Source organism: Ambystoma mexicanum, chromosome 12, assembly GCF_040938575.1.
Source record: "Ambystoma mexicanum isolate Mex_15411 chromosome 12, UKY_AmexF1_1, whole genome shotgun sequence".
Taxonomy (NCBI): Eukaryota; Metazoa; Chordata; class Amphibia; order Caudata; family Ambystomatidae; genus Ambystoma; species Ambystoma mexicanum.
Window position 1 is genome coordinate 657,061,794 of NC_090936.1, and position 25,548 is coordinate 657,087,341.

The window sequence follows — 25,548 nt, forward strand, 5'->3', positions numbered from 1 at the left end:
ACTGAGTATACAGTCTTGACCATGCACCGTGTACACACTGGCAAACTTCACAACATAGTCACACATAACTCTACACCAGCCTTATGTATGCATTCCTCCTCACTGTAGTGTGTAACAGCAACATTCATAATACACAAATCATTCCGTGTACAGCTCTGACAGTGCACACAGTGCTCAGGAGCCACCAGCAGCTTGCACCATACAGACAGTCTTTACTGCCTCAGGACAGAACAGTTTTCACAGTACACACAACCCTTGACGTACAACAGTAGAACGCACAGTGTTTGCCGTTGCCAACTATGGGCACGATTCATTGAATTTTTTGCATGCTTCAAACTGACTTTGCACTGCTGAAAGTGACTTTGCAGTAGTGCAAAGTCACTTTGAATCATGTAAAATAGAAGAGACTCCAGGACTCAGCGCCATCAAAAATGGGTGTATGTTATTATATCACATATTCACACTTCTTGAACAAAAGCCCATAAACGATAACATGTTTCGGCTCTGCTGAGCCTTTTTCAAATCTGGGCCTTAATGGCTTGTAATAAATCCATAGGACTGTTGTCCCCGTAGTAATAACTGGGTATAATCCCCAATAGGAAGTCTGATTCCTACGGACTGAAAAATAACACGCGTCGGCATCCCTGCCGATGCAGGGGATGCAGGCACAACAATGGGAAGAACACGGGCAGGGCGTGGAGAGGGAGGACGAGACTAGGAAGAGGGTGGACAACACTGGGACGAGGAGTCTAGGCAGGACGTGGATAGGGAGGACAGCAATGAAAGGATTTAGGCAGGGCGTGGAGAGGGAGGACAACAATGGAAGGACATAGGCACGGTGTGGAGAGGGAGGACCACAATGGAAGGACAAAGGCATGGTGTGGAGAGGAAGAATGAGACTAGGAAGAGGAGGAGGGGATGGACAACACTGGGACGAGGAGCCTAGGCAGGGGGCGTGGAGTGGGAGGACAGCAATGGAAGGACATAGGCAGGGTGTGGAGAGGGAGAACAACAATGGAAGGACAAAGGCAGGGCGTGGAGAGGGAGGACGAGACTAGGAAGAGCAGGAGAGGGTGAACAACACTGGGACGAGAAGCCTAGGCAAGGCGTGGAGTGGGAGGACGGCAATGTAAGGACATAGGCAGGGCGTGGAGAAAGAGGACCACAATGGAAGGACAAAGGTAGGGTGTGGAGAGGAAGGACGAGAATAGGAAGAGGAGGAGAGGGTGGACAACACTGGGACGAGGAGACTAGTGAGGGCGTGCAGTGGGAGGACAGCAATGGAAGGACATAGGCAGGGCGTGGAGAGGGAGAACAACAATGGAAGGACAAAGGCAGGGCGTGGAGAGGGAGTACGAGACTAGGAAGAGGAGGAGAGGGTGGACAACACTGGGATGAGGAGCCTAGGCAAGGCGTGGAGAGGGAGGACAACAATGGAAGGACATATGCAGGGCATGGAAAGGGAGGACAACAATGGGAAGAGGAGCATAGCCAGGACATGGAGGGGGAGACCACCCTGATAAGAGGAGCATAGGCAGGGTATGGAAAGGGAGACCACCCTGATAAGAGGAGCATAGACAGGGCATGGAGAGGGAGACCACCCTGATAAGAGGAGCATAGGCAGGGCATGGAAAGGGGGAACAACCCGGACGAGAGGAGTAGGGTGTGAAAACGGAGGACAATGCTGGCAAGTGGAGTATGAGCTGGGTGAGGAGAGGAAAGACAACACTGGGAAGAGTAGGATAGGCAAGGTGTGGAGAGATGACGTCCACAATCGTAGAAGCATTTCCGGGGCATGGAGAGGGAGCACAACAATGGGAAGCGGGCATATATAGGGCACAGAGAGCAAGGACAACACTGGTAAGAGATGTATAGACAAGGCACAAAGAGGAAAGACAGTGCACAGAAGGACATAAGCAGGCAGCAGTACGGGGGCAGACGCGCATAGAGAAGAAGCATAAGTAGGGAAATGTGGTGGAAGGCAACATAGGACAGCACATAGGCAGGGTGTGGCAAGGACAATACTGGTGTTCAGGAGGAGAGGAATTCACTGACGGGCCCATTGGTCAGTGCTCACCCTCTAGAACTTGTAAGACAATATAGCTGCACCATGTGAGGACTGGGGTCACTGACTCCGACACGACTCAATAACAGGGACTCAGTAGTTTGGCAAAGGGAAGTCCGTTTAATGACAAGTACAGCAAATATAGAAAGAAATGGAAATCTGCAGTAGTGCGATCACCTGTCTCGCTCCGACTTCCTCGAACTTCAGTTGAACAGCAATTCTTATAGGCAATATTCATCATCATTGACGTCTAACTCTACAAAAACGCGACATGCAATATAATTGGTTAAGAAAGGTAACTTAAGTATAGGTGCTATATCTGTATATGATAAATGGTCATGCGGATTGGATAACTCTAATCTGGTGGCCGTCTACGCCCATCCCACTACATCACACGTGATTGACGTCACTATAAGTACAAAGTCTCATTGGTTCTACTATCTATAGGACTCCAGATAACTTGGTCCATTGTGATTGGGCAGGTTACACCCCTAGACATTAATCCCCATTTTAATTAGCAGCATGCAGAATGGACACCCAAGGACCTGGTGTACCAGGTTTCACCCTGCATCCCTTTCAGCAATCAGTTTCTTAGGGCTATGTGTCAATTAGCTGGCTGGTTTTGTCCTCGGGACTGTAGCCTCTTATCGGGAAAAGTTATGGCATTCTGGGTTCTGGATGACATCAGGCGATGGTACCTCTTTGCGCCTGGCTGGTCATGTGTCTGTTCACCATGAATTTGCTTCAGTTTCCACCTTTTATTGTATTTACTTCTGCTTCGGCCCTGCCACCTGTTTGGGCCTCTCTTATCTTCACCTTCACGGGCGAGCTGGTATGCTCTGAAGTTTGGTTCTTGCGAGCTGACGCTCTCCTCCCTTTCTCTGGGTGACCTCGATTTCCCAGGCATGAGCCGCTCTCTGTCGAGTTTCGATTCCGCTCTTCCTCTCTGTTCTGGCTGGGTTGTGAAACTTGGCCTGTCAGGCTTCTGGTAGCCTGGGTACATTTCTGCTTTTACAAAATGGAGTCGCACTTGTATACTGTGCCTTATCGAGGTAGATATATGGTTGGCGCTGGCCGTTCTATCTTCTACTAAGCATTGCAAGCAGTATCGATTACTTAGCATCTTGCGTTCCAAGCCTATTTACACACGGTTAACAGGTCGGTTGCTTCCATCTTGTCTTGTAGCACCTTTTTCTCACGTTTTAACATTGTCTCTTCTTTGTATCCATTACATTTATTTTCGAATCACTTACACTGGCGTGTTATATTCGATAGTGGCTTTTGTTCATTCACGAGTCTGTTCAGGCCCTTGTGTCATTTCCACTGGCCTTCCATTAGGGCTCTTGGGGTCTCTTCGTGGACCGTATGTAGGCACTCCTCATTGCGTATCAGCGGCTGGTATGGCTGTCTGATAGGGTACCGTGCCGCCCAGGGTTGTCTGGTTATGGGTGCTTCAACAGGTACGGATCTTCTAATGTACACTGGCCAGAGTCCTAGTGCAGCTCTCTATTGGTTCATTTGCTCTTTATACGTCACGTGCCTTGGCGAGTACCTTCCTGGTAGCTCGAAATGAGGGGCAGGGGTGCAGGTCATGTCTGGGACCTCCTTTACACTGGGATACTGTCATGATGCCTACCCCCGGGCCTCAGGACCAAGCCCATCAGCTCCGGGAGCAGGCATCTGGGTATTTATCAAAACCCCAGCAGCCCCGGATTGGAGCTGTCGGGGTTCAGTCCTGGCGCCTTAGGCACCAGGCTCATAATAAAAAACAGTCCTGGCGCCATAGGCGCCAGGCTCATAGACATTACTTACCTCATTCAGACCATGCTGCAAATGAAGCCACAGTACGTGAGGCCTGGAGGGAACTACTTTACTACAGGGACTATTTTTTACTCGGGTGTGGTTCTGAGGAACTTCTTACCTGGGACTACTTTGGAGGCTATTTAAACCACGCCCGAACAGCAGCACAGGCTTTGCGTTATTCTGCATCCAGCAGCGTAACGCTCACCGTGCCTGCAAGTCGGCTTCCAGTCTTCTGCCATGCTCGTCCTGAATCCGGAGCTCCTGGAATAAGAAGAGAGAATAGAAAAGGTTAGAAAAACGAACATTATTTTATTTCTCACCTGATTCCGGATCCATCACGTCTCCGAACCTGGAAAGGACATTATTTCTGCACGCGTCGCATCGCAAGCTGCAGCGCCGCGCCATACTCACCAGTCCTCACAGCATCTTTCGATCCGGCGCTGCCGCCATCATTTCTTCGCTGAACTCGGCATCTAAGGGACAAAAGAAACAACAAGGTGAGCCGAGAGAGCCAACAAATACAATCTCTTTTACCATCATAGACTTACCTGATTTACCACCGGAGGCATTATCCTTAACACGCCACATTCTCTTACGCCGCGCCTGTAAAGAGAGAGGAAAACAACAAGTTATATTCATGCATCATTTACCGGACAGCGTTGGGTAATACAGACTCTTACCTGAATGCCATCAGCTGCCACAAAACCATCTTCTCCCTTGACTCAACTGCAATGCAAGAAAGGAAATGAGACAAGAGTGAACAACGGACATATTGAACTCTTTGAACTTTATTTTAACGGTTCACGCCTGGAACCGCAGAGTCAATACTCTTCCGGAACTCTTCCAACGCCGTCGAACCAGTGAAGTAACTGGAGTCTACGTGCCCCTGCATCCCACGCAGGATGGAGAGCTCATCTTTCAAGAATATAAAGAGAATACTCCTACGGGTCAAGCAGACGAGATTAGGAGGGCCAGTCCAGTCTGTCATCTCTGCACTATGCATCACGTTGGTGGAGACTGCAGCTGTCCGGGTCCGATTGACGCCCCTGTGGGAGCCAGGTGAGCGTAACAGATACAAAGTATAAGAAGAGTGTGAGTAGTTAGGACCACAAGAGGAAAAGGAGTATAGGCAGGGTGTGGAAAGGGAGGGGAATATAGGGAAGAGACTAGCCAGTGTGTGGAGAGGCAGGATAGAAGGAAGTGCATAGTGGGGAACACAGGCAGTGCTTGAAGAGATGTGGACAGTATTGGCCCGCACCACAGCCTGGTTTGGTCCATCGTAGGGAGAGGGCTGCAGGCAGTGCTTGGTAGGGGTCAGAATATGGGGAGGAGCACAGTCAAGTCTTGGAGATACATTAGCATAATTAATTTAGCGCATCCAGTACTATGGAGGCGTGCTTATTGGCAGAGGAGCACATCTAGAGCTTGAAGGGGTGGGATTATTGCTAGAAGAGAACATGCAGTGCTATGAGAGGCACTGTTATTGGTGGGGTACAGTGTTGTTTGGAAGGAACCTCACTGTACTGCTCCTGAAACGGTGTGATTGATAATGTAAATGCATCTGTCAGATAGCTCAGTGAGTTCAGTGCTCTCTGCTGAAAACTGTGCTCATCCTCAGATCTGCCAAGTCTGGCCAAGCCAAGATCAGTCAGAGTCTTCAAGACAAGCCCCTGCTGGGTTGCTACAAACCAAATGTCCTTACACTTCCCCTGTGAAGGCGTGGGGTGGAGTGCGCTGAAAGCTGATGCCTTGCTTTCCACTGCAAGCAGCGCTTAAAGGACATGCCCACCCTAATAATCATGCACACCTCACCCTAGCATCTTCTAGCACCCCATCTAAACACCTATGATATGATATGATATGGCATTTATAAAGCGCCTATACACAAGTGTTTCAAGGCGTGACAAGGCAGGGAGTGGGGGCATGGGGAAGACAGACAACGATCTTACTAGGCCAGGTGTCATTCAGATCGCGCAAGTGCATGGGAAGGGGGAAAGGGAAAGTGCTAGGGGCAAGGGAGAGGGGAAAGTGCAGTACATAGGATAGTGGAAAATAAGATAAATAAATAAGGGGCCAGCTGGTGGCAAGTGCAAGGTAAGTGCAGAACAAATGCTCGGAGGGGGGCTGTTGGGATACAGAGACAGTCCCGCGGTGCAGTGGTTGCCAGGGAAGAAGTGCCAGGGGCAGGTGGCTGGGCAGGGGACCGAGATCAGTGAGAGTGGCCCGGTGCCGATTCAGTGCAGTTTCAATCCGGAGTTTAGCAGGGGAGAGGGGGAGAGAAAGCAGAAGCAAAGAGGAAGGTTTTGAGGTGCTTCCGGAACCGGAGATGGTTCTCCTCAAGTTTCAGGGAGGCAGGAAGGCTGTTCCAGAGGGAGGCCCCTGCCGCGGAGAGAGATCTACCCCCAACTCGTTGCTTGGAGAAGCGGCTGACCCTGAGGGTGTTGGAGGCGGATGAGCGAAGAGCTTGGAAGGAAGATATTTAGGAAGGGAGAGTTGAAGGTATTTCGGCCCCAGGCCCCAGAAGGCCTTGTGGACAATGCAGAGGGTTTTGAACTTAATCCTCGCAGCCAGTGGGAGCCACTGCAGAGATTTCAGTCCTGGAGATATACGGTCCCTGGGCTTGAGGCCAAGAACAAGTCTCGCAGTCCTGTTCTTGATGAGTTGCAGAGGGCGGAGAGTAGAGGCAGGCAGATTTAGATAGAGGCTGTTACAGTAGTCCAGCTTAGAGAGAACAGGGGCTCTGGAGACAGTGAGCTTCTGGGGGAAGGAGAGGAAAGGAAGAATACCTCTAAGGAGGTGCAGCTGGTAGTGTGACTTCTTAGAGACGTCAGAAATGTGAGGAGATATGGAGAGTGTGGAGTTGAAGATGACCCAGAGGTTTTTTGCCTTGTAGGTAGGAGCAGGGAGAGGGCCTAGAGAGGCCGGCCAGAGAGCTGCAGGAAAGGAGGGAGTGGGAGTGCCGATGAGTAGAATCTCAGTCTTACTGACATTAAGGCAGAGGTCATTGGCGGCACACCACTCCTGGATAGCTGTCATGATGCCTACCTCCAAGGAGCCAGGTCCGACCCAGCGACCCCAGAGGCAGGCATCATTTCCCCCAGGGGAGTGCCAGCGGGCCCAAGCTGGGGCCCTTTGGACGCAGTCCTGGCGCCTTTGGCGCCAAGCTCATGTTGGACCTCTGTCCTGGCGCCTAAGGCGCCAGGCTCATAAAGCTAGACATGTGTTCAAGTGTTTTAATGTGCACTTACCTGATGCAGACCATGCTGCTACATCCAGGCCCTCTTGAGGCCTGAATGGAACTACTTTACCTGTGGGACTACTTTCCACCCGGGTGTGGTCGTGGAAGGATACATACCTGATCGGAGGAAGGATACACACTTGGGACTTCTTCCAAAGCTATTTAAACCACACCCGATCAGCAACTCACGCTTCGCGTTGTTCTGCTCCTCGCAGCTGGACGCTCACCATGCCAGCTCCTGCATCTGGACTTCAGCCACGCCTGTCAGCATCCTGGGTCAACTGCAAAGGGAGACAAGAGACCTTACCAGCTAAATCTGCACCACAGAGACATCACAGACGATCCTGAAAGGGAAGACAATATTGTTAAAAGCATTTCGTTACGATCGCTGCAGCGCTGCATTTCACTCACCTTTCCTGGGTTTCTCCATTTTCAGCAGCGATCATCCGGATACACAGCCACTTCCCAGAGCCTAGAGAAAAAGACAAGAATAAGAGGTGAGAGAAGGAAGGGAAAAGGACTTACCTGTTGGGTCATTCCCATTTCATTTCGGGTCTTGCCGCTTCCAGGCATTTTCCGGACCCCGGCCCCTATGGGGAAAAAAGACAAAGACATTGAATGAGCGTATGCAAAGACAGTTCCCGAGCGCTCATCCAGAACTAACCTGCCATTTACTGGAACTGGAACTGCACGTTTCACTTCGGGTCGGTGCCATATCTCCGGCATTCCGAACCCCGGCCCCTAAGGGGAAAAAAGACATAAGCATTAGCGCTTGCTGCAAAAAGACAATGAACATTATTATTAAGCTTGGACTTTTGAACTTGCAACAGAACTTTTACAGAGCCTTACCTGAATAGTCAAGCTTACCTGAACTCCCATCAATCCTCAATCCAGTGAAGTAACTGGGTTTCAACGCGCCCCTGCATCAGAAGCAGGATGGAGAGCTCATCCTTCCTGACCCTAAGGTGAGACTTCACGGGGAATCGTGGAAGGTTGGAAGAGAGTGGGAGGCTTGAGCATAACTCAGTCAGTAGGTAATACTCCCTTTTCACGCACAGGGGAATATTCCTGCGAGCCGGAGAAGCCAGAGTAGAGGGCCCTTCCTGTCCATCTTCAGAGTCCTGCGCTTCACCATTGAAGAAGCATCAGCACTCGAAGCCAGACCTGCGCCTCCGTGGGAATCAGGTGAGCGTTACAATAGCAGACAGACAGTCAGAGATGAGGGAAGGAGAGGAGGCCGAGGGTAGCCTGAAAATGAGTTGGGTCTCATCCGCATAGCACTGAAAGTTGGGGCAGAGAGCGGCGATGCGGTGGGCAAGGAGTGCCAGATATTGGTTGAACAGCCAGGGAGAGAGGTTAGACCCCTGGGGGACACCACAGGTAGAGAAAAAGTTGTCAGAGAGGAAGGACCCAAGTTGGACCTGGGAGGGTCGATTGGAGAGGAAAGAAGTCAGCCATGCCAGAGCCTGACCAGTGATACCCAGGTTATCACAGAGACGGTTGAGCAGGATGGCATGGTTGACAGTGTCAAAGGCAGAAGAGAGATCAAGCAAGATGAGAACACACGGAGTGTTAGTCAAGGTTGGAGAGCAGGTCTTCACGGATGTTCAGGAGAGCAGTTTCCGTGCTTCTGGCTGCTCTGAAGCCAGACTGATGGTCATGAAGACAACCCACAGATTCAGTGTGGCGATTAAGCTGGGAGATGGCCAGTTTCTCCAGGAGCTTGCCCAGGAAGGCAGTGATGGAGATGTGGCGATAGTTAGCTGGGCAGGAGGGGTCGGAAGAGGGTTTCTTAAGAAGAGGGTGCACAAGGGAGTGCTTAAGGGGGGATGGGAAGACTCCAGTGGCAAAGGAGGGATTGCAGAAGTCAGCCAGGGCAGGAGCCAGGGAGTCGATGTGGTCCTTGATAGTTTTGGAGGAACAGGGGTGAACCAGTTTTGATGAGACCTTCATAGATCGGACTTGTCTGGAAACCTCGTCAGCAGAGAAAAGGGGAAAGGCAGAGAAGGAGGGAGGGGGGTGGCTGCAGAAGAGCCGGCGGAAGAGCAGGGAATAGGGGGAGGGAGGCGGTAGGAGAAAAGTGAGGACAGGATGACCTGAGTTTTTTTAATGAAGTGAGAAGCCAGTGCCGTGCAGAGGGCCTGGGAGGGGACAGGAGAGGTAGAGACTGTGGCAGGATTGGCCAGTTCCTTGCAGATTTTAAAGAGTTCAGCCGAGTTGTTAGATGCCGCAGAGATGCAGGCTTGGATGTGAGTTCTCTTCTTGGTGAGGACAGAGAGCCAGTATTGTCTTTGCAGCAGGCGGCAGGCCAGTTTGTCAGAGGATGAACTTGAAGCACGCCATTTCCTCTCGGCCGCCCTACACTTGCATTTTAGGGAGACGAGGTCTGTGTCAAACCAGGAATTACACTTGGCTTTGGGCTTTGGGCTGATTCTCATGGCAGGGGCAAGGATATCAAGAGTATCAGATATAGAAGAGTGGAGCGAGGAGAGGGCTGTGTCAGGGTAAGAGTCAGCCAAAGGGGGAGGAGAGGGTGAGTAGGTGGTGGCGAAAGCCTCAACTGACACGCGCTTCATGGGTCGGATGACGGAGAAGGTGGGCGGCAGTGATGGAGGAGGCTTGGCCTGAGCGGTAGGGAGGGTGAGGTGGGAGGATAGGAGAAAGTGGTCCCTCGAGGAGAGAGGACTGGAGAGAGGGGCAGAGAGGGGAAGGTCTGAAGAGATCAGAGCATCGAGAGTGTGCCCTGCAGAATGAGTCGGGCCAGAGGGGAGAATGGTTAGTGAGAGAGAGTCGCAGAGGTCACAAAAGTGTCCAGAGGGGGGACAGGAGGCATCCAGGTGGATGTTGAAGTCTCCAAGAAGGAGGAGTTGAGTGGTAGAGGCAAGGAGTGAGGAGGAGAGGTCCGCCCACTCAGAGAGGAAGGGAGAAATCTGACCAGGTGGCCGATAGATAGTAGCCACAGTAAGGGAATGGCTAGGGGAGAGAGAGTGCCTGCAGACGAGGCATTCAAAAGAGGAGTAGGCCTGTGTAGGTGTGACAGAGGCAGGAATCCACTCGGGGAATATAAGGGCTACACCCCAACCGGAGCCCCACCGGAGCGGTTGGGCCTGGGTGCGGAAAGGATCTTGTAGCCGTCAGGAAGGAGCGTGTCGAAGCTGGTGACAGAGCTGGCAGTGAACCATGTCTCGGGAACACCGAGGACATCGAGGTCAAGTTCTTCGAGAAGACGGCAGATGTCGGAGGAATGCTTGATAGCGGAGCAAGAGTTAAGAGTGGCAATGTGGAGAAGGTTTGCCTCCTTGAAGGACTTCCGGGGAGGGGTACAGATCAGAGGTACGCCCTGCGGAGGTGTCGATGGAGCCCGAGAGGGAGGGGGAAGGCAAGGTAGCCAAGGAAGAGGGAGGGGGAACAGCAGGAGAAGAGAGGAAGTTGATGAGGCGCGGGAAGCGTCTATTAAAAAGGTGCAGGTTGGCCTGAGGGCCTTGGACCAGGACGGTCCCATTAGAGTAAACATTAATGATGACTTTGGAGGAGAGGAAGGAGGCCAGGAGGGCGTCCCAACGGGTGCCACCATTAATGGGAGAAGAGGCGAAAGGTGAAAGCACAGAGACCATATGAAGGATCCATAGGTCCGGCGAAGGCACGACAAAGAGGATGTCGGTGAGAGTTTCCTTGGAGGAGGCACTGGTGTAGGTGTCAGCGATAGGGAGGCCTGGGTTGGATACCAGGATGTCCTTTTTAAACTTCTTCCTACCAGATTTAGTGAGGAGAGCAGGATGGTCAATAGAGAAGCAGTTAGAGAAGATAGGAGAGACAGAGAGCACCATAGGTGGGGCAGGAGAGGAGAGAGGTGAAAGGGAGAGGGGGAGGCACTGGTGAGGATGAAGAGTAGGCAGGCAAGGCAGCGAGAGGTAGGCAAGGGCCAAGGTGGCAGCACTCAGGATAAGGAGCTAACAAAAGCACATTATTGCTAAAACAGGTGGGGCACAACTAGGGTTGAGATTCCTGAATGGGAGACAAAAGGCCTAGTATTCACAGCGCAGATGTTAAGTTTTTAAATACTGGTACAGTGCAAGTTATAGCAATAAGTAGAGAAAGTACAACTAAGTTTGAGATTCCTGAATGGGAGAGAAAAGGCCTAGTATTCACAGCGCAGATGTTACTTTTTTAAATACTGGTACAGTGCAAGTTATAGCAATAAGGAGAGAAAGTACACCTATCGTGCACCTCAGCACAGAACCCCACCCACTCTGGTTTGCTCCAGCTCTACAATCCACACCTTCAAGCTCACCTCAGCAATGAACTATCCAAGCGCTCTTGCCACCCACTACAACCCTAACTCACTGAAGCACAACAGCTAACGCCACCCAACCTCCCCACACCACCCACATAACCCACCCAAGATACCTCAGCCTGCTTCCTGACCACCTCACCAACATCACCCCAGCCACCCTTAACCCACCACCTTCCCCACTCCATCCACTCACCAAAGCTAAACGCTCTCTTGCCTCATCCCACACATCCTTACCACACCACTTTGCCCAACATGCACAGACCCTAACTCACCACAGTCCACCACCCATTCACCTTACCTCACACAAACACACCCACACCATGTCGTCCCAGCATGCTACCCACCCTGGTTTGGCGCAACACACCAACCTGCACACCCAACAAAACTTACCCCAGAACACCTCAAACGACCCATCCTACCTCATCCCCAGCACGGTATAGTCATTCCATCTCACTGCCTCCCACCGTAGCTTGACACAGCATACCTCCCAGCAACCCTTGATCGCCCCAGCACAACATCAACCATTCTAGATAACCCCAGCAGCTCATCCTTCCACACTAGATCACCCCAGCAGCTCATCCTTCCACACTAGATCACCCCAGTAGCCCAACCTCCAGTATACACTCACCCTACCGCCCACCCTTTCATCCTACCTCACCAGAGCACTCCAAATGGCCGTGAAACCTAACAGCACCCCCTTTACTCACCCACCCTAGCATGCCCTGGCCTGCCACTCATTAACCCAGCCGAGCCCCACCCAAAATCCCAAACTTTCACTAGCCCCTCAACCACCAACCAACCCTTGTTGACCCCAGCTAACCTACTTCAACCTAGCACCCCATCTTAGATCGTCTCGTCACCCTGCCTACTCCCGAAACACACCTAGCCTAGTTTACCTTAGCACTGAAGTCCACTCGCTCTAGATCACCCCAGTAGTGAATCCCAACCATCCGAGCACACCCCAGTCCTATGTTATGTTATGTTACTTGGCATTTATATAGCGCTCTATATATCATTGGTATGACCTCAAAGCGCCAGTAGGTTTGCCCTTTCTCCACCCATGCACCCTAGCACATACCAGCCTAAAGCTCACCACACCCAACCCCACCCGACTTCACTTCATCCACCCAGCCTGTCCCAACGACCTAACCTCACCCTAAACCCTCACCCAGAAATCTCAGACCACCCACAATCACCCCACTAATACACCTAATTCCACCCAACCACTGCCTCAACAAAGCAAACCCCCACTACCTCACATCACCCCATCAACAGCACCCACCCAACTATGTCACCTGCTCACCCAACCTCATCACATTAGCTCGCCTCATCCACCATAATATCACCCCACCACCTTACTGACCCCAAGACCCCTCCCACCTAGGCTAACAATAGCACATACGCTTGAGGACCCTAGCTTACTCTAGCACGATACCCACCTACCCTAGCTCATCTAGGCACAACAACCCATTTTTCATAACTAGCCCCAGAACACCATAGCTGACCCCAACACCCCACTCACACACGTTAGGTCACCTCAAAATAACACACCACCCACCCAACCCAGCGTGCCCCAGCAACCCACCCAAGCATCTCAACAGCTCACCCACACTTGCTACCCAAGGATCACACCTAACCATCTACCCACCGTTCCTCACCTAGAATCCCCCCTGCTGGTTGCAGCATCACACCAACACACACACACCCGAAGAACCCAGCCAAGCTCACTCCCAAACCCTAGCCCACCCCATGCCCTATGACTCCCTGATCACTCCCAGCCCGGCTACATCACTGCAACACATGCGGCTCACCCCAGCACCCCAACCACCCTTGCGCACCTTAGCAAACCCTAGCTCACCCCAGCAAACCTACCTCACCCCAGCACAGCAAAAAAGCAAAAAGTGACGTTACAGCGGCTTCTTTATTATGGACTCTGCCCCGTAAAAGTATGAGAACCGGTTGGGAAGTCCCAAGTTGTATTTGTTGTGTGCCAATGTTACAGTTGTTTCTTGTTTGGGGAAAAAGGAGGGATGTTGCGTAGTGATTACGCACATGCGCAAGATAAATAAAGACGGTCCCGGTAGCCAGTTGCCGCCGGGTCCTGAGCAGGCAACACGCGTCCCGTGTGGGTCCTTAATGCATAGCTCTCAACTCACACGCTTTTGGCGGGTGTCACCCGACTTATAAAGGGCTGACTCACCCGCCAAGCCTCCTGAACGCCCATTCATTTCAATGGGCGTCTGTCGTATCCCCGGCCTAGGGATAAGCGCGCATGCAGGTCGCGGCAATAACAAGGCCGACACGGAGAGACGCTAGTAAACTTCCTTCTTTATTCGTGCCTCAACTGTAACTAACTTGCCCCCGCCCCTCCCACGTCACTTCCCCTCTTTCCCCCCCCCGGGTCCCTCCCGCCCCCGTCGTCCAGGATACGTCAACATGACATCTCCCCCCTTTTTAAACCATTACCACACTCATCGCAACAGGCGATGATCTGGCAAGTCACTATTCCATTTCCTCGATCCACCGGCGAGGTCTGGTCCGAGCTCGCTGTGGTCGGGTCAGCTCGGCCCGGGGTGACGATCTACTCACGGTCGTCTCGGTATCTGGATCTTGATCCGATTCGTCGGCATCCCACGGATCCTCTCCTTGTTGATCACTGTATTCTTCCTCCGGTGGAGCCTGTACCCTTCCACTCAGGCGTCTTGTTGCGGGCGGTGGGAGTTCCTTGAAATGGAACGAGTTCCGGGTTATAGCTCCCGTGGAGCCTTGTGCAGTGATCATCGACCCCTTCTTCTGCGTAACGAGAAGGGGCTCTTCCCGAAAGGCAGGCGTGTGCTTGTGGGTCGAGGGTTGTCGAACGGCCACCACATCCCCTATGTTTATTTGGGATGTCTGGGCTCTTCGGCGGGCGTCGGCATATTCTTTCATTCTGTCCTTTGCCGCTTCATCCCGCTCTCGGACTTCCGCATCCATCGCTGGACGTGGTGCACTTGTCTCTGCTTGGGGAAGTCGGGTTTGAGGGTTGCGCCCAAACATGAGTTCGGCAGGGGTCTTCCCTGTGGTGCTATGGGGCGTTCCCCGGTAGTCCCGCAGCAGTTGGTTAAGCACCTGTTCATATGGTTGTTCCGTGATGCGGGCAATTTGCAAGGCCCGCTTGAGATTTGCCATGAATCGTTCGATCATTCCGTTTGCTTGTGGCCACAGCGGGGTCACCTTCCGATGTCGGAACCCCAAGTATTCCGCAAACCTGGCAAACTGATGTCCACAGAACGGGGCCCCGTTGTCGGTCTTGAGTACCTTGGGCACTCCGTAGGCAGAGAATATGTGGTCCAGTGCTGGGACGATATGATGTGCGGCCGTGGACGAGATCATCTGGACTTCTGGATATCGGGAGTATTCATCCATCACTGCAAGGACATACTTCCCCCCTTCGATGGGTCCAAAGAAGTCGGCGGCCACCGCTTCCCATATGTTCTGCGGAAGTTCGGACATTTGCAATGGCTCCGGATTTCGGTTTGGGGTAATGATGCAGCAGGTGGGGCAAGTTCTCAGGGCGGCCTCCACTCGGGCATCCATTCGTGGGAACCACACCTTTTGGCGCAGCATGCGCTGTGTGGAGACGATGCCTCGATGGGTCTCGTGAGCCAGGTTGATGACCTTCTCACGCAGGGTTGTTGGGATCACCAGCTTGCAGTCTTTGAGTAGTAGTTGGTCTTCTGATACTGCCAACTCTTCTTTCACAAGGAGAAGCCGTTCCACGTCTTCCCATGTCTGGCCCCCTGCCGCTTTACCTCTCTCTTTAGCCCTTCTCCATTGTCCGGACGTGAGGCCTTCACATATGATGCGGCATGCAGGGTCGTTTTCAGTTTCTCTTGCCAGTTCTTCTATGTTAACCCCCTCCGGCGTGGTTTGGTGAATCAGGTATCTGAGGTAGCGGTCCGCCACCGACGGCTCAGGTCTGCTCTCGTCTCTCGGTCTCCTCGACAGGAAGTCAGCCGGGTTTTCACCCTTCCCTGGTCTGTGAATAATGTCGAAGGCGTAATCTTGCAGGCGCAGCCCCCACCGGGCGATCCTCGGGGGCATTTTGGCTTGGGGATTTCCATAGAGAAACAGGAGCGCCTGGTGATCGGTGACCACCTGAAATGGCTTTCCATACAGGAATAAGTGGAAATGTTCACATGCCCACACCACCGCTAGTCCTTCTTTCTCAGCCTGGGAGTAGGCTCGTTCAGTGGCAGTTAAACTGCGGCTGGCATAGGCAACCACGTGTCTCTGTTGTGGGTCTTTGGGATCAACTTGAGCCAGGATGGCCCCTAATCCCACTGGACTCGCGTCCACTGTTAGTTCTGTTCTCCGGTTGGGGTCGTAGTAGGCCATGTTTTCTGCTTTAGCAACCCTCTCCCTGATGGTTTCGAAAGCTACTTGACATGCACTGGTCCACTCGAATTTCTCGTTCTGGTGCGTAAGTTTCCACAACGGTTCACTGACCGAGGCAAAATCCTTGATGTACCTGCTGCAGTAGCTGGCTAGGCCTAAGAACGAGCGAAGTTCTGACACGTTGAGTGGTGCAGCTGTGTCATTCAGGGCATAGACTTTGTCTGGATCTGGAGTCATCCCCACCTCCGAGAACACGTGGCCAAAGAATTTTAGTGTGCTCTTCCGGAACTCGCACTTGTCCTTGTTGAGTGTGAGGTTTGCATCATGCAGGGCTTTACACACCTTCATGAGGGTTTCATCATGGTTCTTCACGTCGGTCCCAAACACCAGAATGTCGTCCGAGTAGTTGAGGCAGTTGGGGATGTGCTTTATGATGTTATGCACCTCAGCTTGGAAAATCTCGGCGGCCGACGACACCCCAAAGCTTAGCCTTTTGTATCTGAATAGTCCAACGTGGGTGACAAATGTGGTTATGTTGCGACTCTCGGGGTGTAAGACCAGCTGATGGTATCCCTTCTGGAGGTCTAGTTTCGAGAAGACCTTGGCTCCGTTTAGTAGATGTATCATGTCCGTTATGCGTGGCGCAGGGTATCTTTCCCTGCGGATTGCTTGGTTGGGACGTCTCATGTCGACGCACAACCTGATGGTTTCAGATCCCTTCTTCGGGACAGGGACGATCGGAGAAACCCAGGTAGTTGCTCCCGAGGCCTTCTCAATAATGTCCTGTTCCAGCAATTTCTGTAGCTCATCCTCCACCTTTTGTTGGATGTTGACAGGGATCCCTCGGTAGGGCTGGGCTACTGGGCGTATGGAGTCGTCTATGTGTAACTTTACTTGTCGGTTCTTGAGTCTTCCAACCCCTCTGAATATTTTTGGGTACAAGTTATTGATCATGTCACTCGGGTCGATGTACTTATGAACCATGATGTTGTATAGGACGTGTATCAGGCCCATATCTGCAGCGGCCTTGAAACTCAGGACACATCCACTGTCCGTTTCGGTGGCCAGGACGTGGATTGGGACCTTCATCTCTTGGCCCTTGTATCGGCATAGCCCGCTGAACCTTCCTACGCACTTGAGAGGAGCTTTCGCGCCATAGGCGTAGATGTCAATGGCGGCTGGCTGGAGCTTTGGTTTCGGGTTTAGTTCGGCATATACCTGTTCACTCACCACGTTGACGGTGGCGCCAGTATCGATGAGGAATTCCGTTGGTCTTTCCTGCAGCTTGATGATGAGGGTGGGGCTATGAGCGGTGGCTGTGGGATTTCCTAGCGCGTAGACGTACGCCTTCTTTTTGTGATCACTCCCGGAAGAGCTAGGGTCTGATTCTGTGAGGGATTGTTCGACTAGATAGCGAACATGGCGTCTTGACCTTCTTTCGGGTTTGGCCCGTGTCACAAATCTTCTTCTTTCTCTCCGCTTTTGGCGGTCGTCGCCGGAGTCCTTCTCTCTCTGGTCACTTCCGAGTTGACTTGGAGGGTTGGAGGTGTTACTTTGGGTCGGGCGAGTGCTCTGTGTTCCCCCATATCGACTCCTCGAGCGAGTGGTACTATCTCGTGGCCTCTCTCTCTCTCGATCCCTGAACAGTCTGCACACCGCTTTGAAATGGCCTTCTTCACCGCATGTGGTGCAGCGTTGTCCTATAGCCGGGCATGTCCCTTCGTGTGGATATTCGAATCCACACTTGTAGCAGAACAGTTCCTCTGTCCTTTTCTCTAGATGTAGTTTGTTCAAGCTTTCGCCCAACGGCGTGCTCCCGAAACTTTCCACTTGACAGTCAATGGCTCTTTCGACCCTGGCCAGTGCCAGTATTTCCTCGAGCGTGCGGGACTTTTGGAGCAATTTCCTGCGGAATGTTTGGGACTCACACCCTGATATTATTTGCGATCTGAGGGCTTCAGTGTTCGAATAGTTTGCGAAGTCGCAATGTTTGAGTTTTGTGCGGAGTCGCATTACATATGCGTCCATGGTCTCCCCTTTTGCCTGCTTTGTGATGTGGAACAGGTGCCTTTCATAGTCAACATTGGTGTGAGGTGCGAAGTATACTGCTAGAGCGTCCTTTAATTTTTGTATGGAGTCTATGGAGTCCTGGGGCATCTCGTCTATGATATCTCGGGTGGCGGAGCCAACCGCTAGCTTTAGGAGGCACACTTGCCTTGCATCCGCTACTGGCCCCGTGGCCCCCATGTACAGGTCAAAGTCTCGAATCCATTTGGTCCACCTGGGGCCCATGTTGCTCGTGTCCGTCACGTCGAAGGCTCCAGGCATCTGGGCGGCCAGTGTGTCCGGCAGTTGGTAGGGCACGTGACCTGGCATTTGGTCTACGGGTGCTGGGGGCCCATTTCCGGCCGCTCCCGCGCCCTGGTTTGCATCCTGATTAGACATGGCGCTGGGAGCGTGGCTTCCTTATGCAGGCTTCCGCTGTCGTGGTGCGATGGCCGCCTTGGAAGGCACGAGCACCATCGATGAGCACCACGCCTGTTGAAGACGCTCCGGCGTGAGCCTGGCCCTTCGCTTGAGCCGGCACCGTCGCTGACGCGTATTACCACGCGCACGTGCGCTCGCCTGCTCCTCCGTGCTCACCGTCGCGGCCCAGATCTTCTCTCCGTCCTGTCTGCCAGGTTCCTGTCCGGTTCCGCGACGCCCCCACGCTGCGGCGACACCCTTCGCTTCTGGGTTGCTGTGGGCGTCGGTCAGCGGGCGTTCTCATCGCTGTTGCGTGTCGATGCACGGCGCTCGTCTCCAGGGACCTGCCTCTCAGAATCCCATCCTCGTCGCCATTGTCGTATCCCCGGCCTAGGGATAAGCGCGCATGCAGGTCGCGACAATAACAAGGCCGACACGGAGAGACGCTACTAAACTTCCTTCTATATTCGTGCCTCAACTGTAACTAACTTGCCCCCGCCCCTCCCACGTCACTTCCCCTCTTTTCCCGCCCCGGGTCCCTCCCGCCCCCGTCGTCCAGGATACGTCAACATGACAGCGTCTCACCCAAAACAAAATCGGGTGATTTCACCCACCTTTGCAACAGAAATGGTTGAGAGCGATGCCTTAATGAGAGTGTGTATGCGCGTGTGACTGCAGGCGGGGGCCCAGGAGGTCCCTCGCCTCACAACAGTGGGTGAGAGCCCATTGAAATGAATGCACGTGTAGGAGGCATTCCTTCCAACCCCACCTAAAGCGAGTGAGTTGAGAGCTATGGGTCGAGGAAGAGAGGACGTGAAGGTAATGAAAGAGGCTACACGTTATCCACAGCTATAACTGTACTAAATATTAGTCTAAATTTGGCCCGCCACCTCTTTGTATACCCGAAACAACACTTTAATACACGTGCCGCATCTACTCTTGTTTACAATCAATAGCTTTAACTGCACATCATTCTGGGGAATGTAGTACTGCAGGCTAGACTCCCCTACAAGGCGCCATTTACCTGTGACCCCACAGAACCACAATTCCCAAGATACAAGGCTCCTCGAAATGTGCTCTATAACTCACTGTATCGTGAATAGGCAACGAATTGAGGAGTGCGCTGGGCTATGATTGTCGGCTCGGCCAATCAATCGAAGCTGTCGTCACAGCTCCTCCACCTCTGTCTTTTTGTAACGGGCTCTCACAAGTCTCTGCCCAATTGAAAGTTGTAGCTGAATGACTGACATACAGCTTAGCCAATAGGAATGCTGATTTACATTTAACCAACCCCCCCTAAGGGAAAGAAACAAACAAGTCAGGCAAAGAGTTGGTAATGGCGACGGGTTTGGTGAGTGGCAAAAACTTTTTGTCAGGGGATGGAAATAACATAAAAGTGCATTGAGAGGGGTGGTAAGGTAGGGTCCGGAGCTGCGATGGGTGGGCATGGAACTACCTGGTAAAATTGACCGGTGACGCAGTTTGTTTTGCCTTTGCGGCTATTCTTGTTTGTGGGGCTTCAGCTTCCTGCTCTTCATTCATTTCTAAAGGTCGCATCGCAACTGCACAAACTGTCCATCTAACCTTTCTCTTTGGAGTACACCGTAGAATGGGGGCGGGTAGAGAAGGTTACACAGCGTTGTTTTAATTCAATTACATTACATTTTATGAGATAGAGCCAGATTGCGGTCGAGTGCTTCCTTTGCATATCTGGGGAGACGTGAAATAACTCTATCTTGGCCGCGGAAATACATTCCCACGAAACCCTGTTTTGTGATACAAACGTTAGATGAGCCATCTGCTCGTTCTTTCCATTAGGACCTGGTGCAGAGCAGGGAACGTAAGCTGCACAATAGTTCCTTACAGGCGTACATATGTAGATGCTCAACCTCCCCCTATGTAGGCATGTCTTTTTGACATTTCGGAAATATGCTTTTGTTACGCAGCTGGGAATGAATGGATTAGTGTGCGCATGAGCAGTGTCTCGGGAAGCGGGGCACAACTGGTTCTGTCTAAAGGAGATTGTCACGTGACGTATATCTTTAAATGACAGCGAAAGAAGGCGGTGCTTCCAAGGCTTGCTGCTGACTGACTTGCTTTGGGTTAATCGTCAGAAAGGCAAATGCGTACCTTCCAAACAGCTGTTACACTAGCAGTTCTTTTTAATTGTTTAGTTCAGTACTTGGTCGTGGTAGGCAGATTAGAAATGGGGTTTTAAAAAGTGAATTGGGTACATACTCTTCGTCCCAAGCAGAAACACCCCGCATCAGTGCTTTAAGTGGGGTCTGAAATCGAGGGGGGCTGTAATGCATCCTGTGCCATATATGGGGGCGTAGCAAAAAACGGTCTTGGCGCAGCCTCAAATATCAACCTTTAAAAGTGGTAGTGCCTGAGCAATTAATAGTGCCAATTGAGTTTTGATATGTGCAGTGAACATTAATACATAAAGATGCATTCAAATATAATGAATGTGTGTACAATATTGACAAAAATAATTATATTCATATATATATATAACTAAAACATCTGTAGGGAGCTCGCGAGAGGCGGCATGGCTGAAGTCTCGTGAGACTTCCCCCCGGAATTGCTGACCGCTGTTTGAAGCGGCGTGCTCCCAGCACTCCTCCTGAATAGGGATAAAAGACTGCCATAGAATCATCAGAGAAACCCAAGACACCCAGGTCCTCCACTATCCCCACCCAATAGCCCATGGACATTATATGGACTTGATTCAATGTTACATACCTGTTCTTATGCTGCAGCAAATAAAGTTGGCACTTCAAGTAAGCAGAAGAGTTCTCACCAAATTACAGGATGCTGGAGATATGCTGAGATATGAAAAGTGTGTCCTGAGGGCACAAGAAGTCGAATATCTGGGGTATAAGATTTTTGCCCGTGGCATAAGCCCTAAACAAAAACCTGGTGCAAGCCATTGTCAAGGCTCCAGAGCCGGCCAGCAAGGATGAAGTAAGGTTGTTTCTTTGACTGGCAGAATATTACGGCAAATTTATTCCGAATCTTTTTTGGAAGTTGCTACACTGTTGAGGGACCTGCTTAAAAAGGGTGCATAGTTCACATGGTCCGAGACCCAGAAGGAGGCTGTAGAGAGCCTAAACGGACGTATAGTGGAAGCACTGTGCCTACAGCCGTTCAATCCAGTGTGGGATACAGTCATCACCACGTATGACAGTGTGTGTGGATTAGGTGCCGTACTCACCCAGAGGAAAGGAGATACAGAACACATGGAACGAGCGGACCTACTCTACAGTGGAGAAAGAGATGATAGCCTGTGCATGGGCTGTAGAGCGTTTCAGGACCTATGTATGGGGCACTAAGTTTTTAAATTGGTTACCGACCATAAGCACCTCATCAATATGCTCAGTCCAGGAGGGACAAAATCACAGACACACCATTTGGCACGCATCACAGACAAACTTTAGGAATACACGTTTGAGATAACCCACATAGCCGGTTGGAGGTAGGAGGTATGAAACCCATATACCCGGTTGGAGGAATGCCCAGGCAGATTGTATGTCAGGATTACCAAAAAAACAAAGAGAGAGCCACCACATTTCTGAAAGACGAATGCATCGTTGCGCCCATCCAAGACCTCGGGGGTCCAGAGTTCCTAGAGTTGAGTGAAGGACACTGGAACGAGGAGGACAGTAAAGACCCCATCATGGTGAGACTTAGGGAGTGGGTCACGCTTGAAGACCAGACAGGCCCCGATGATTCCTTTGGAAATCCCCGAAGCAGTGTGGGGCTGGATTTCATTGGGAGCCTTTGCCTCCAATGGTCTAAGTATCGGTACGGCATAGTGATGGTAGACTACCTGTCAAAATGGGTAGAAGCAAAATTTGTCCCCAACAAATACGACTGCCACGATCATAGGTCATAGAAGTCCTCGCATCCATTTCTCAGAGGGAAGGCCTCCCCAAAGACCTACCCACAGACAATGGGGTGCAACTAATATCACAGGAATTTGAATCTTTCCTGCAGAGACATAACATAAGGCAGAGAAAGCCTGCTTTATACCCCAGCTCACAGGGAGTGTGCAATCAGTGCTCCAATGTGCCTCCCAGCGCAGTGCTTTTTAAAAGTCAAACCGTTGCATCATTTAATAATGCTGGGTACATTTACATGAAGCTCCTGTAAACTTCAAAGGACCCTCCAACGTGAGCGCATACAATGCGTGCCGGGCCTCTAGCTCTCCGCTGTGACTCTCTATACGCCAGTGAACACGCCGCTCAATGCCGGCACCCCCAGGCAAATGGACCAGTTGAGAGGGCAAATCCTGTTAGCAACAGCTTCTGGTATGGATCCCCTTAAAACCGTCAAGGAGGCCGCCGTAGCGGCCCACAGATTAACTCCCAATGGCATCACACAAGTGTCACCGTTCCTCATGCTGAGGGGGATGGTTGAACAGAGTAATAGAAGATGATGAATTGAACGTGGCAGAGTTATTTGGAGGTTGGAAAACAGCAAAGCATGCATGAATAAATGGAGTGATTGGAGAAGAGCGACCCTAAGTCGTGAAGTCATGGAAGGCGACTGGATCAAAATACGCCTACCGTGTAAAGATCAAACGACAGGGTCAAAGTTCAGCCAACCCATAAAAGTCATACACAGAGGGACAAATCATGTTCGCACAGAATGGCAGCACGTGGAACATGGAACGTGTAGCAATGTTTGAGAAGCATCGAACAACGGCGAGAACGCAAGATGAGTTCACTCCTTGCAAAAGCCCAGACAAGGATGCCACGAGAGAGCAAGAACTAAAGGCTTCAGCAAGAGCGGTCATGGAAAGAGATGTCGGAAGAGTCCCAAGAAGCAATGCAAGTATCGGACGCTGGCTGTACAAAGGAAGGTCGTCTGAGTAGAGAGCACAGAAGACCTGTGAAGTACTTTATTATGGAATAAACTTTGTTGTGTTACCAAAGAGAGGTGTGCAGGGAGCTCACGAGACACGGAATGGCCGAAGTCTCGCAAGACTTCCCCCGGAAGTGCTGAAAGCCGTGCAAAGCAGGAAAGAGGAGTTTTACGGCACCAACGTCACTGAGCAAGTTGTGCTCCGGGCGCTCCTCCTGAATAGGGATAAAAGACTGCCATAGAACCACCAGAGCAGCCCAGGACAACTCATGGCCTCCACTATTCCTACCCAATAGACCATGGACATTATATGGACTTGATTCAACGTTCTTTACCTGTTCTTATGCTGCAGCAAATAAAGTTGTCACTTCAAGTAAGGTGAAGACTCATTAATTATACTACAGCATCAAATCCAACTAGGTCAGTGCACCCTGCAATTCCACAGTCCTTTTGAAAGAAATCCATGATTCTTTTCTACTAATTGAATCATTCTAATAACAATACTTTAATACAATGTTTATCAAAAACTCAAACAATGTGTTTTCTTATAATTACCCCTTTGTGTTTAAAAACCACCTAATTTAAAATTTCTGTAAGCAGGGATTGAAGGCCTGATAAAAGCAGCTTCTGAGTATCCAGCATTTTTTTTTATTTTTATTTATTGAATTTAGCTGAGAAACTCAACTTTTATCAAATGCAAAGCTTAATTCATTATATCTTCATTTCAAAGAACAGTACAGTTAAGAAAGAAATTTTACAAATTACTAAATCAAAGACTACATAAGCACATATTAAAAAGAGGACGACATGTCCAAGCTTTGGATATTAACATAACATAAAACATCAATACGTTAAAAGTAAGATAAAATGCAGGTGGACTAACACATTTCCCCTTCTCTTGACCCTATATAGATTCTGCGCATCAAAGTTTAAAGACACCGCAACCAACATATTTTCGCTGTACAGTTCACAACCTTACATTTAGGTCAGTATTCAATTTTAAGGCATTCAAAAAATTCTATGTGGCAATGCGGATACTAATGATTCTTGTAGCTAGAATAGTAGTCCATCTGTGCTCTTCTGCCATCCAGCCAAAAAGGGTTAGATGTTTCCAAAAACACTTGGCTCTGAGATCTATTAAAGCTGGACATTCTACTATTAGATGTTCTAATGATTCTTTAATGTTTTTATTTGTGCAGAATCTACAAAAATTCAGCTCATTCTCAATTTGTCGCCTCCTTAGCAACACATCTCTTGTTGGAAACAAATTAAAGCGGAGACGTAAGATGCAAGATCGCACTTGCGGCGTTGGAGACCTGAATAAATAACTTTCCAGTTCTCCCAACTTTTTATTAGAAAAGGCACTGCTATTGAAGTCCTTATATCTAAGGCAGAGATTTTGGGTCTCAATCCAATCCCTCTTATGGATTTTGTCTTTAGCCTTGGTTGGATTCATAACAAGGAGCTCTATGCTTATGTCAGCATTGGCCAAGATTCGCAAAATGTATTTTGTCCAGGTAGTCGCAAATTTGTGTGACGATGTTAACATATACTTGGACAAAATGGTTAGATTATCCGTATGTGTATGTACCAAACATTTGCGAAATAGGGCACATAATCGCCACTCATATTCCGCTAACAGCGACGTGAGGCCCAGCTCGTGTCTCACCCACGGGCCTGGAACACATGGAGGTAAACTTAACACGGCTCTCCAAAATTTAGATTCCAATGTTGTTAGGAAGGCAGATTTAATTATGTTCAACGTTTCCAGACCATACAATAGTTTGGGCAACACTTTTTGTCTCCAGAAAATAATTACACAACTGATTGAGAATTTACCATATTTATATAGTAGAATTCTGGACTGAGAAATTGCTGACACCAATTTATTCTCAAGAGCTCTCATCTGGGAATCCATTTGTGTGGTTCCATCAACCAAAATGCCCAAGTATGGATAGTTCACAGCCACCTCAACACTGATACCCTTAATCATCCAGTTCATTCTCGTTCTTTTAGTCACTCTGGGTGCATAGTACACAATTTGTGTTTTTTTCATATTTATAATCAATTCATTATCATCCAAATATGAACCCACAGCGGTTAACAGACGTTGTAGACCTATCAGTGTTTTAGAAATTAAGACTAAATCGTCAGCATACCATAAGGCCCTAAAAGCAAAGCCATTCAACTTCGGTGAATCAGATGCGACATGATTAATAGTGTGCATCACATCATGTATAAAAAAGTTGAAAAGGGCCGATGCAAGAATACAACCTTGCTTTAAGCCTCTGAAGGTATTGATGGCAGCTGACAACAAGCCTAATACCGATAGCCTCACCTTAACCAGCATTAACCTGTGACCAGGAGCTAACCCTGGGAACCAAGGAGCTAGCACACAGCCTTCTGCAAATCTAACTTCCACATAAGATGCAAACA

At 50.4% G+C, this 25,548-nt stretch overlaps 1 protein-coding gene across 4 annotated transcripts in view; it reads left to right on the plus strand.

The window, feature by feature from the left end:
- Positions 1-19,495: 19,495 nt before the first annotated feature.
- HBP1 (HMG-box transcription factor 1) overlaps positions 19,496-25,548 on the plus strand; it is a 735,347-nt gene continuing 729,294 nt past the window's right edge. For 2 of the 4 annotated variants that reach the window (XM_069629136.1, XM_069629140.1), the window contains exon 1: positions 19,539-19,594. The gene's annotated coding sequence lies outside the window, so the exon portion shown is untranslated. Of the gene's footprint in view, positions 19,595-25,548 lie in introns of all 4 variants that reach the window. The other 2 variants (XM_069629135.1, XM_069629138.1) reach the window with 2 other exon arrangements.